Source organism: Castor canadensis, chromosome 4 (assembly GCF_047511655.1).
Source record: "Castor canadensis chromosome 4, mCasCan1.hap1v2, whole genome shotgun sequence".
NCBI lineage: Eukaryota > Metazoa > Chordata > Mammalia > Rodentia > Castoridae > Castor > Castor canadensis.
In genome coordinates, this window is record NC_133389.1 from 108,350,420 (window position 1) to 108,364,824 (window position 14,405).

Genomic DNA, 14,405 nt, shown 5'->3' on the forward strand with positions numbered 1-14,405 from the left:
CTTCCTTTAGGTAGAGACCCTGGCATTGAGCAACTTCACTTTCTCACCTACCCTAACCCCTTGTCCAAAGTCACATGTGGGGGCCTTTAAACCAACCCATTTGGTCAAAAGTTTTCTTGGGGGTCAGATGAATTTGTATCTACACTGGTTATAAGACAATTCACATATCTTACCCTGCCTGCTAGTTCAGCGCCATGTGTGGGAGCCTTTTTCTCAGCTCACCTAGAAAAAAGTTTTCTCTGGGTTCAGATGTATTTCTGTGCACACACTGGACTGGCATGTGTGGCAGCCCTCAGGACTGAAACTGGTTCACTCCACAGGCTGATTTCTGTGCTGATCTTTTTGCCCTAGGCAGGGGGACACAGATGTGGTGGTTTCTGTCCAGTTGCCTAGCAAGGCTTGCTGACTAGCTCTTAGCCTTTGGTGTAGTTTTGTTCTCAGAGTGGAGCAGGCATGCACACTCAAATCAAAACAGAACAGTGGCAGAGGTAGAATAGTGCTCTCTGAAGTTCACAGGATAGAGCAGGTCTATGCAACTGTTTTGTGCTTGTAGAGATTTAGTTAGAGTTTGGTATTTTTTGGTTTCTTTAGTTACTATCTATCCTTATATTGGCTCCTTCCTCTAGTATGCTAACTTGCAATCTTTCCTTGCAGTCATGCACCTGAGGTTTTATCTCTGATTTATGGGAAAGTGGTACCTGTCAGCATCTGTCATCTTACTTCTGTGTTTTCCTGTAGTTCATTGAACTTCATTAGAACAATTATTTTTCATCAGCTTGTCAGGTAATTTATACATCTCCATTTTTTTTGGAGTCAGTCACTGGAAAATACCATGTTCCTTTGGTGGTATCATGTTTCCTTGATGTGTGTGTGTGTGTTCCTTAAAGTCTTGCATTGCTATCTTTGTATTTGCAAAAAGACCCCAGTCACCTCTTTCAGTGTTTGTCACCTGGCTTCTGGAAAGGAATTCCTTTACCATTTAGCTAGCTTGGGATCCTTGGGATTCTTTTCTGGGGATACACCCATTCTTACTCTTATTTCTAGCTGGTGGAATGTCTTGGAATTGTATGAATTGTATGACTCTGTCAATGCATAAAAACAGTCCAGTCACTGAAAGTCTCCCATTTATTTTTCTAGGGGCAAAGATTTGAAGTGTTTAATGTTAAGGACTTTTTCTTAATTTGGCAGAATTGGGCTACCTTTCTGCATATACTTATGTACACTTTGCAATGCCTTGTACATTCTGTCTGCAAACATGCACATGTGGTACTGACTATGGCAGCAAGGGGTACACAGAGTGCTAAAGTTCTATGTGAGCTAATAGGAGGGAGTCCATATCTGAAACATTCTGTGAAGTTTAAGGATGGTGCTCTAGGTGGTCTGCAAATGGTTAGTAGAAACCAGGTCCATTTGTTGAGTTCTGTACCCCAATACCCCAATAGCTTTGAGACACTGCTCTTTTCTCTGTTCCTAGTTGTACCTAGACTATTCAGCTATGTCCATCCCTCAGTGTCCTGGATGGAATGAGAAAGAAGCAGGCAGTATCTTGTATGGCTGAAGATCCAGGTGCTCACTATGCCATTACCTCTCACAATTCGAGAAATTACAGGTGAAGGGAATCTCTTGGCACTGAACTGTGCTGCCTTGAAGGTAAAAGTAATGAGGAAATGAAACTGTTCTTCTCTCCCTTTTAAAGTATCCATCTTGGACTCACTTTTTTCCCCTGTGGGGTTCTGGAGCCTTTTGGATAGACTCCCAGCCTCTCATAAAATACTCTGTTACACGGTGGTTGTCAAAGTGGGTATTTGGGGGTAGGGATAAGGACTATAATTCCTGTTCCTATTGATATCACTTCCAAGATAATGATCAGTTGTAACTGATCACTTGACTTCTCCATATAAGATTCTACTTTAATACATGGTACATGGTAAGTATTTATTAATGCTTGTATATTTTAACTGTTGTTCCCCAAGCAAAAAGTTTTCATTCTCAAAAATTATAAAAACGAATAACTTTAAAAAAATTATTAACTAGTATTAATTATAACTAGACCCTTCTTACCACTTAAAGTTTTCAGATCTCTGACATCCATTAACTTATGTTTTTTACTCTTTAAGAGAGGCATCATGGTACAGAGCACTGGATCTTGTCCCCATATGGGGCCCATCAGCATCATATAGGTATGAGTAGTTAGGATGCAAATTCTTGGGTCTCAGATCTACTGAGTCACAAACTTAAGTGAGGCTCATAAATCTGTATTTTAATAAGGTCTACATGTGATCCTCATGCACATTAAAGTGAAAAACAAGAAACAAATTTTGGTAAGAAGACCCGAGTTCTAGTCCCAATCCACATCTGGCTTTATGAGTTTGTGCAAATTATTTTACCTCTTTATGTATCCATTTCATGGATTTTTCCATGAAGATTATGTAAGATAATATTTACTAGGATCCTGACACTTAGTGAGCACTCAATAAATGCTAGTCATTGTCACAGAATGGTTCATTATGGCAGGTTTACCTTACAGGCCTTCACAGAGACTTAAATTATTTTAAATTCATTGCTGATATTTCATAAGACTATTCAGTAACTGATATCCAATTCCATGTTTAGATCTAGAAGTAATAGTTATTAGAGGTTTATGTTTGGAAACAGTTTCTCTGATACATTTAACTCTTTGCACCTAGAGAAGCTGTTACAGTCTATTAAGTACAAAGTAAAAACTTCATAGCATATCAGTACCAGATTTCGTATATGATTCAAATAAGGCACTAAAAGCACAAAAGCCATTCTTATGGAAATCCAGATAGTGGTAAGTGATGAATGAAGTTGGAAAATCTCAGGCTGGGGATTTAGCTCAGTAGTAGAGCATTTGTTTATGCATGTATGAGGCCCTGCCAAAATATAAAAATAATAATAAAATATTTGAATGCTGTCAATAAAGAATACTTGGGTTTTGGTCAGCATGACTTATAAATAAGTCATAAATAAGGAGGAGCCTCCTTACTGGCTCCTCTGTTAGAAAACAAATCTCTTGTGTACTGTGTTGTATAACTGACAGAGAAAAAGTTTTAAAAAAGACTTGCTTTGGAAAGGGCCTACTCTTTGAATGTCCTACTGGGCTATTATATATACCTTTACAGAGCTGAACTTTCCCCAAGGCATTAATTACCTGGAAATGACCACCTGGAGGTTGAGTTCTCCCCTCCACCCCCTGCCCTTTGTTCAGGGTCTCCTGTTGCACAGCTCTGTGATAAAAACCCTCACCATCTGTGATAAGCATCAACTGCCAGCAGCAGCCAGGTAATGAGATCAAGTCATTCTCCTTGCACTTTAACCTGTTTGGGTGAGACAAAGTCTCAGCAAAGAGTAGGTCATTAAATTTAATTTAGATTTCTGGAGTTTAGGCTTTTGTTTTCATCAATAAAATAAATGTTTAAATCTAAAACAATTTTCAGAGGCAGAAACAATGAAGCACTGACTTATTAGCCTCTGGGTAATGTTAGATTCTTACCAGTACATACATTTCTAATAAAAGCAAGAAAAAAATAAAATGGTGACTGTTACCTATTTCCCATTTAAAAGATATATCCTGGCCTACATGTCCAGTGATTGTACACACATAAGCTTAACTTTTTTGGATATTTATAATATTTTTTTCAAGTTTGTGAATAATATTGTAATTATGTCAAGACTGAAATATAGGTTTGCATTTGCTAAGCAGAAGATACTGTCTGCACTAAATGACTTTTTAAAGAGTTTCCTAATGAGCAGTGGTGTTCAATATGTTGGGAGCTGTGAGTACCACATGTATCAAAGTGCTAGCTATTAAAATAGGTTTCTTTAATTAAATGGAATTAAATTATCTTTAAAAGAGTCATTTAACTTTATCAAATAAACACATTACAGTGATATGGGGGAGGAGTCAGACTCATTGCAGGTGGTAAAGAAGCCAGCAGAGATCAATTTTTAAATTTTCTTTCTCTTCTTCCCTTCATCACTTGATTAATTTGCTTCTAAGATGATGGCAATACAGATTTGTCATTTTTGTGCTAATCCTGGCCTTTGCTCAAGATCCTAATATTTCTCTGGTGTTCTTGATTTTTGCCAACAATCCAGGTCACTGTTACCTTGAATGTGTACATTGTACATCATTCATGTAAAAGACTACATATTTTGTACTTTGTGTTTTAATAGCTAAGTAAATTAATATTACACATATTCCAAGGGAAAAATGAGTGAGGGAGAAACTAAATGAGAAGAGAAGCAATAGTGAAGACAAGTAAAATATTCATGCTATAAAGCCTACTTTAACAAAACCCCATGAAACTTTCCTTCTAAAATGCATAGCATTTACCATTGCAGTGTTTGTTGAGTATAATTGATGAGTGACTTTAGCTCGTTTTAGACTACTTTGTTGTCTGCTGGTATGTACACTATCATGGTAAAGGAAGAGTGGTTATATGACATTCAAATAAGCCCATTAATTTGTAGGTTAAAGAATTATTATGTTGACATTCTACCTACCAAAGCTGAAATGAATATAGAATCAGAGAAGTGCTGTCTATAAAACATCCCAACTAAAATATTATTGAACAATTGGAGGTGATAAAGTTTAATAACTGTTGTTTTCACTACTTAATGTACTTTTATAAAGATTAAGTAAAATTTCATTTTAGTGTTCTGAATGCTTACATGGGCATTGGGTGAATACCAATTAATTTGTTATAAATATCTAACAAAAATGTTTCTGCTTGTATTTATTATTAACTTTTAAAGTAAAACATAAATAATAAAAAGGTCAACCACAGTGCTGTGCACCTACAATCCACTTGGGAGCTAGATGCGGGAAGATTGCAAGCTTATGGTCAGCCTGACCTACATAGTGAGACCCTGTCTCAAAAAAAAAAAAAGGAAGAAGAAAGAGGATGAAGAGGAAGGGGAAGGGGAGGGGGAGGGGGAGGGGGAGGAGAGGAAGAGGAAGAGGAGGAAGAAGAAGAAGAAGAAGAAGAAGAAGAAGAAGAAGAAGAAGAAGAAGAAGAAGAAGAAGAAGAAGAAGAAGAAGAAGAAGAAAGAAGAAAGAAGAAGAAGAAGAAAAACAGTACATCAACCTGTTGACCTGGCTATGGCTAATAGGTTCCATTCCTGTGCTACAACTTTTCCAATGACACATAACTGACTGACTGGCAGCTTTCAGTTTCAGGTTTTAGAGACAAATGGGGAGGGGAAAAAGAAAAAAAATATTGGAGATTTTTGGGTATTTAGCCTATTTTTGTGTATAATTTTCATATTTTTCAAATAATGGATATCACACTTTCTATGGGGAGCCTTCCTATCCACTTTTTTGGAGGGGTGGTACTGGGGTTTGAACTCAGGGTTTCATGCTTGCTAGGTAAGTGCTCTACCACTATGAGCCACTCCACCAGCTCTACCCACTTGACTAGCCAAACTTCTTCCTCCAGGTTATCTGTATTTACCTTATTTACGTGGCCTATCTTACCAAACCTTTAAATCTATTTAAAGATTTGTTTACTTCTCTCAATAAGATTTCCAAGTGAGACAAATCATGTCTGCCTCCTCTTGATAGACCAAATACCAAGCAGTAGCCTAACACTTAGCTATACCATAATTTCTTTAACCTTTCTTGTTTTGTTAGATAACTACCCCCTCCATTTTTGCTGTTATAAAAAGCAATGTGTTGCAAAGAAGTCAGTATGGATTGAAGTTTAAATTATTAATCTTAATACTTAAAAAATGAAGTGTGTGATAATGATCATATTTTTGAATTAATGTTTCATATCTTAACTGCAATATGTGCTTAATTACAAAAGCAAGAGATAAGAATGTTCTTAATCTTTGTGATACATGCTAAAGTATTTAGGGGTGTGTGTGAGGAAAGGAGGGCAGTAACAGGAAAGGAAATGTAGCATAGCAAAAATTTAGAGAGTGGTGAATCTGATTGCACGAACAAAGGATCTTAATTGATATTTCTCCAAAGAAGTTATACCAATCACTAATCGTCAGTACAAATCAAAACTCTAATGAGATATCGCCTAAGACCTGTTAGAACGGCTATCACTAAAAAGATAACAAGTGCTGATGAGGATATAGAAAATAGGGAACTCTTGCATGCAGTTAGCCGGAATTAGTATAGCCATTATGGAAAAGAAGTATGTAGTTTCTTAAAAAAAAATGAAAATAGAATTGTCATATGATCCACTAATCCCAGTACTGGTATATATCTATAAGTAATGAAGTCAGAATGATGAAGAAATGTCTCTACTCCCATTTTCATTTCATTATTCACAATAAACAAGATATGGAAACAACCTAATGTCTGTGGATAGATGAATGGATGAAAAAAACAGGAAAGTATATATACAATATTCAGATATAAAAAGTAGAGAAATCCTGACATTTTTGAAAATAGATGAATCTGGAGAATATTATGCATAATGAAATAAATAAGACACAGAAAGACAAATACTGTATTCATTATCTCAACTTATATGTGACATTTCAAAAAATTAAATTAATAAAATCAGAGAGAGGAAGTGAAGTGGTTGCCAGGGTTTTGGAAGGTGAGTGAAATGGGAAGATGTAGGTCAAAAGATTAAGTGTTTCAGTTATGCAGAAGGAATAAGTTCCGAGGATCAAAAGTACAGTGTGGTTAATAATGAAATTTGCTAGGAAAGTGTATCTTAAGGTTTCTTAACACACACACAAATAGTAATTGCATAAAGCAGTGGGTACATTAATTAGCTTAATTATGGTAACTATTTTACTGCACATGAGTATGTTAGAACACCATGCTGTATACCTTAAATATATATAATTATTGTTAATTATATTTCAATAAATCTGAGGGGAAATGATATTTACAATTTAAGAGCTTAAAAATCTGAAGAAGACATGTGTGTTGATAAATTAGTAGGCAAAACCCAGAAGTAAATTCAATACACCTACAAGTATCATACTGGATGATACTGATTCTAACAGGATGATGTTAATTTCACTTTAGGAAAAATGATTCATAATTCTAGGCTTATTTTTTATCTTCTTTTGTAGCATAACTTTAGTTCTTTTTTTCTTGCTTTCATCACATTGTAGGTAAATAATCCTTTTATGTGTTTTATAAAAGATAGGCATCATACAATAGGTGTTAACATCTTCTATTTTAGCCTATCAATAAAAGCAATAAGTCTAAAGAAGAGTTGCAACAAACTTCATAGTGAGGCGGCCATTGAGTTTTCTTGCAGAGAATCTTTAAGGTGTAGCTGGCCAAGAAGCAGCAAGAACCCAGAGCTTTGCGATCAAGGGGATTGCTCTGTTTCTGCTGCTGGATATTCTGAATGTCTTTGGGGAATATAATGTGTTCGCTGGAGCAGCAGAGAAGAGTTTTGTTCTAGATAAGAAATCATTCTTGATTTGAGATAGAATATGAAAATGACTTCTGTTATATAGCAGGGGGCATACCTAGACTTACCACATGAGATTCCTCACTGCTCACTGAAGTAATAAAGTGGACACTTTGCTTTACTGCATGAAAAATTAGCAAATGTTTATATGCTTTTTTTTTTTCAGTTTTTAACTACCCACTTTCCATTTCCTCTATGCAATTTGTTTTTAAACAGTATTTATAGTACTGCTGGAGCACTTTCTTTGGGTATCTTTCAACTGTGGAGAACAGAGTGCCCACCATAACCAATGGCTGCTCTGGCAGTCTTTAAGGCTAACACTGAATCCAGTGTTTGTGCCAGTTGCTCTCTCCTTGTAGTCTCACCTGTACTGGAGTGGTATGCTAGCAAGCAGCCCATAAGAAGTCTTTGCTCCACTAACATTTCTATATTTTATAATTTGTTCTTTTTTAATGAAAAACTTCCTTGGTTCTCCTTTAGATGCTAAGATCTTACCTTGAAATCATAGGCACTACATTTGGTATTTGATTTTAAGACATTATGGATCGAAATATTCTTTATATAGATGAATTTCTCTGAGAGACCTAAATTACAAGTTTTTATCTGTGTTTTCTATATAAGTACATGAAGTCAAACCATATATTTGCTGTCCATCTTACAACTTTTGTAAGAAGCAAGTGTTATTAGTCTCTTTACAATATACCAGGTTCTATGCTAACTCCTTTAAACAAATTTTTAAAAATTCAATCCCAATTATAACTGCTTTAAGTGTCATTATTATTCCTATTTTCCAAATGGGGAAACTAAGACATATAGTTTACACAATTTTCCCAAGAGCCTACGGATAGTCAGGGCTGGATATATAACTTTTGAGGCCAAATGCAAGAGGAAAATGTGGATCCCTTGTTCAAAAAACAAAAAAGGAATTTTCCCTTTTCTTTTGTAGTATTTCTTTCAAGCTCCCATAGTGGTGTTTTTTTTTTTTCTTCAACTTTTTTTTAAATTATGCTGAGTGGGGATACATTGTGGCATTTACAAATGTTCTTACAATATATCAAATATATCAGAATTGAATTCATCCCCTCCATCGTTCTCCTTTATCTGACCCCCCACCATTCCTGGAATAGTAATTTGCTTTTGAATGTTGCCCTCTCTTAGATGGGAAGATACTTCAGTGAAACTGCGGCTCTAACATGTGCCCAAAGTCTTGCCCTGTAATTTGCTACACTGGGCTTGCAAGCCCCACCTGACCCTCTCCTGCCCGGCCCCAGAAGGGGTAGTAAAGTGCAGAGAAGGAAGGGTGCCTGAGTAGGACTTGGAGTATCAAGGAAAAAGTGAGCAAGCCCCAGGGAGAACAAGTCCCAGGGAGCCAGGCAGATTTTATAAAGTAAGACCTGACCTGAGGCTCCAAGCCCCAATATGTGCATCTTTGTCCCATCAGATTTCATTAAAAAATCATAAATCCACCATAATGGTTATGATAGCACTCAGCAATATGGAAGTAATGTTCTAAATATGCACAATGGTATGGTATGAGCCAGCAGGCAATTGGTCCTTATATTGTGTGTTACCAGGCAGGATATTTAAGAAGCATGGGAAATACAGAAATGACTACAGTGCGCAGTAATTTTGGTGCAATTTTTTTGTTAGTTAAGTAGGCTATTTCTCTACATTCCTGAAACAATTTTTAGTTTTTTTTTTGTACTAGAAAATGCAGGCAGTGTTTTCACAAAAGTAACTATACAGTGATTTGAAGGCAATGCATGGCTTTCCAATAAAAGATATTTGAAGACTGAAAAAAAAAAAGGAAATGATAAACCCAAAGATAAATTTATGAAGAACTTCAACACAGTCAGTGACTGTAAAACATTAAGACTCAGACACTGGACCCTCTTCTGAGCTTTGTTGTCAGAGGAGTAGAGTTCAGAAAAATGAAGCTCAGACAACTGTAAAATCACACACCAATGAAGCTGGCGTGGTCAGTACTAAGTACAGAACATGGAATCCATCACCGTTATGTAGTGGTCATTCAGAAGAGGAAATAGGAATCATGCAAGCTCATAGGGTGTCAAAAACAAAGTAAAAGGAAGGTTTTTACTAAGATAAAAGGGAGGCTTTTACTAATATAAGAGAAATCCGTACACAAGCCTCGTGTTGAGGGAAAAGTCTAATACTCACCTTTTATGCACTCCATACTGTTGCAGACTTTCAAACCTGGCAATTTTATGCTTTTAATTAAATTACTTGGCCTGCATATTGTTATCAATATGAAAATAGGCAAAATGAGTCATACTGATGCATCACCATCGTTACTTTAAAAACGTTCTCCTTTCATGTGGTGTCCTGGAAATTTTCTTCTGTAGGCTGTTAATCAGCTCTTTCCAAAGCAGTGCTGAATCTTGACTATGTGACTCTTGGCTTCAGACACTGGCCATCCTGGGATGTGATGGTCCATCTCCCAGAGATGTTAGCTTAGACTCTTCTGTTTAGAATGGAGGATGATTCTTAACACCAACCCATCCTGCTGTCTTAATTTAATAATAAATTTCCCTATTAACTCTGTGCTCAAATTTCTTCTGAGGAAAGAAAAGCAAATTCACCACCGGATCTGCACGTTTCCCATTACCCTTAATAAAACATATTCCACAGCGTGGAGTGACATTTTTAAAGAACAGACCTTTCAGCAGCCTGTCTCCATGCCATTGTGCATAACTGCAGCCTGCTAGGTCACAAAGGGAAAGGCTAGGGAAGTGGATTAATATGTAAACCAACCTAGGCACTTTCAAATGCTGAATTCTAAGGCTTACTTTGTAAACTCATTCATTTTGAGAATGATTGTGTCTGGAAATTAATTTGTATTCATAAGGCTTCTACTTTTTCTTTTTAGAAAATGACAGGCTTTGTTCTTCTTGAAAAGTTTGTTTTTAACAATGGGCACATTAATTCAATGGAATAAATATTTGCAATCAAAGTCTGATATGGAAAATGATGGCTAAGAAATGAAAGGTATTTTCTAAATATACACAGTTCTCATGTGGTACCTACCTTACAAATGCAAAGGATATAGTCTTGTGTGGTTTTGTAATTTTAAGGAATACACTAAAATTCACAGATGTAAGCCTTTTTTATTTTAACATGACACCTATAAAGGTACTCTTAATTTCTGAGCAAATCACTACAGCTAAAAGCTTTGGAATTTAACAATTTCCCTAACTGCACACAGTAGTTTTACACCTCAGGTGTGACCAGTTTTGCAGACATTGGGGATATCAGCTTGCCTCCTGAGTACAGAGATCTGAGGTAGCCTGATGTGCTTTTGGAAGCTTCTATTGTATATTGTTCCAATAAATGTAGTTTCTTGCTAGAGGATGATAAAACATTATCTTAAAAGTATAAATATTCAGGCCATCATTACAAACAGTATAATAACTATGATAAGAACATTTCATTTTCCTAGGCCTTAGATTCCATCTAATGGACTATGGAGAAAAGATACGGGGTTTCATGAGTCAAGCATTTATTAGCTGGTGACTCCCTAACAACATATCATGTGCTCTGGAGAGTATTGTCTCTTCAGAGACAAAGAGTTCCACGAAGTGTTCATTTTATTTTTAAACATGAATAAAGATGCTTTTGATTATTGAAGGCAGATAAAGGATGAATTTGATTACATAATGAGCACACAAGCTATGCTGCAATGACTCAAATTTATTCTTCTTCTATTCTATAGTGCCTGGCATTATTAAGACAATATTTCTACAGATTTCAAAATAATCCGTGGCTTGAAAAATTTGTATCACTATAACTTCAATAAAGAAAATATTCAAGACATTTGTAATTTTTCCTGCTAACACAGAAGAGGGTTAGTCCTAAATGACAGATCTTAAGGATGGTGGCAAAATCCCAGGAATGATGTTGAGAATCAAGTTGCATTTCTGAAAAAGCACTCGAGCTTTTTGCTCTTGTGTAATGCTAGAGTGGAATCACTTCTAAATTTGCCTTAACCCAATCACTAGCTAAATGAGGTTGAACCTTCCCATTGCTCCATGCAAAGAAAACCCTATAAGTCACATCAAAGAAACACCATGTGGATGCAATATTCTCGTCATTCTGCCAACTTCCCTGGCTTGAATCCCACACAAATCACATCCTTTCAGCACTAGAGGGACAGGGTGATTTCTTTGGAATCCAATTAAATAAGGAACTAAAAGCTTATTCTACCTTTTGTTTTGAATGAGAGGACGTATTGTCTTTTTAAAAATCTTTAAATCCCCAATTCCTTGTGAGTATTCCAGTGCTGGGTGGCACCTATTATACTGGTCTGACTGATGGTCACACTCTTCCCTGGCACACAACTGCTCTTTCTTCTATGAGTTTTAGTGCATGTAATTTGGGAACGATTAAATTATACTTGTATTTTAATCTTTGCCTCTTCTAGTCAATCCAACTTTTTGGTTATAACCATGCATTTCTTCAATAATCAGAAAAGTTTATTTCAAAAATGAAAGAATACAGCAATAGGGCGAAAGCTTTATACACACTTTTGTAAATGTCACAATGTACCCCAAGTACAACAATTATGTAATAATAAAATTAAAAAAAAAACTGCCTTCACTATATTACAAAACTTCTGTCAAGTTGTATTTTCAAATAAAGTTGATTCTAAGAATTAAAAAAATTCCTGCCTTATTCCTTCAATGATTCACTGATCAGTTAGAACTGCATTGTTCAATCTCCATCTGTTTTTATATTTTCTGTTGTTTTATTATTGCTTTCCAGTTTTATTCTATTATGATCTGATAAAACGCAATAAATTTAAAAATAAATGATTAAGTCAAACAAGGTATGTGTAAAATAAATATTATGAGTAATTTCCTTTAGTAGAACTGACTATCTCACAATTTTTGGGGTTTTTTTTTTTTGAAACAGGTTCTTACTATGTAGTACAGGCTGATTTCAAACTCACAATCCTTCTGCCTCTGTTTCCTGAGTACAGGTAGGCTCACCAAGCCCAGCATAATGTATCTTTTCATGAATATATTGAAAAGTATTCTTTATAATCACATGTGCCACAGAATAGTCATTCAACCTTATTTATGCATATCAGTTCTTAGTTCATATTACCTGAATCATGGTTGAACTAATTGCCATGAAAAAGCCCTAACGAGCACACACAGTAGTGTTGAACTCACTCAGATTAAAAAAAAATAGGCTAAACATAAGCTCACTTTTTAAAGTTCTTATTCACATATTGAAGCACAATAAGAAACTATTCTCTAATTTGATTTTCTTAATGTCAAGAAAACAGTACTTTTGCCTCACGATAAAAGGTGCTATTCCAATTGGCAATTTTCTGACAAAAGTTACAGAAAAAACTTTTCAGCTGAATTATATATTTTGAAGTGTGAAAGACTTTTCTCTTCTAATTTTAAGAATTTTAAGAAAAATTCACCAATAAAAGCTGATTGTTATGTAATGTTAATGTATCTGCAAGCTTAAAATGAGGGAGTACAAAAAGCACTAAATATATTTGAAAGGATTAGCTGGTTTGTGTGATCTGACCCGTGAGCTCTACATGAACAAAGTATGTGTGTTTTCTCTCATTTAAGCTGATTTATCTAGAAAACAAGTTATTCTGAACTGAATAATAAAGACTAAAATTGCATCTAATTATTTGTATTAGACTAAAATTTTAGAGCAGCTTTAATTTCACAGCAAAATTGAGTGAAAACTTCAAATGTCTGCCATCTATGCTTGCCTGTCCCCATCCCCCCCCAAAACTTCCCTCATACCAACATCCACTTCTAGAGTGGTATGTTATTTATAATTGCTGAACCTATATTAAAATATCATTATCACTTGTCACGGCCAGCGTGATCAAGTCTGTTAACTTGACTGAAAGCAACTGGGGATTAGAAGAAAGATGCAAGGACAGATAGAGAAAAGCTGGGATCGGGTGAGTCCGATGCCCCTGATGAGAGACATTGGTGACCCCTGCACATCCAAGGGTGTTTATACAGCACATATACAGAAGTCAAGTTAGGTTCTCATGGGCCAAGTCAGGTAGTCAGCACAAACAAGGATGCTATGGTAAGTTGTTTTTCTATTCTGACTGTCCTTGTCTAAAGGTAAACACGTCCTGTTTCCCACACAAGGCAACCATGCTGAACCTGGCTCACTTCCTTCATGCTGGGGCCCTGCCTTCTCAGCATAAAGGACCTTGCATGGCCATTGTCATGTTAAGGTTTATTCTCAGTCTATTTAGTTATTGGTCTCCCAAGATCATTCAAATTCCATAGTTTACATTGGGGTTCACTCTTGGTGGTCCATATTCTGTGATTGCTCAAATATATACTTAAACATCTCCACCATTACAGTATCATACAGATTAGTTTTTTTGCCCTAAACATCCTCTCTGGTCTGTCTGTTCATGGCCATCTTCCTTGGGGAACCCTTGGCAATCACTGGTGTTTTTAATGTCCTCATAGCACTTCCTTTTCAAGAACATCATGTAGATTTATACAGTATGGAGCCTTTTATTATTGTTCTAATTCATGAAATAATAATATATGTTTGTGCTTCCTCCATGTATGTTCATGGTTTGAAAACTCAATCTTTTTTATTGTGAAATCACAATTAATTTTTAAATTTAAAAGTTTAATTGTACAAAGTAATGGGTTTCATTATGATGTTTGCATACATGTATACATAATGTATTTTGATCATATTTATCCCCTCTATTACCATCTCCTTTCCCATTTCCCCTTCTATATCTCTGTATCTCTAGGATTATTATCCCTTTTACTTTCATACCCTGTATTTCCCCCCACCCCCTCGACCTTAGAATCCATACATGAGAAAAAACATGCAATGCTTGTCTTGGTGAAATGGGCTTATTCTCTTAATATGATGAACTCCAGAGCTATTTGTTTTCATTAAAATGACATGGCATTTTTCTTCTTAGCTGAATGAAACTCCATTGAGCAT

The 14,405-nt window shown here is 35.8% G+C and overlaps 1 non-coding gene across 1 annotated transcript; it reads left to right on the forward strand.

Annotated features, from left to right (window-relative positions):
- Positions 1-5,094: 5,094 nt before the first annotated feature.
- Positions 5,095-5,218, forward strand: LOC141422938 (small nucleolar RNA SNORA54). The gene has a single exon (XR_012447629.1). It is a non-coding gene; the product is annotated as a small nucleolar RNA SNORA54 (small nucleolar RNA).
- Positions 5,219-14,405: the final 9,187 nt, after the last annotated feature.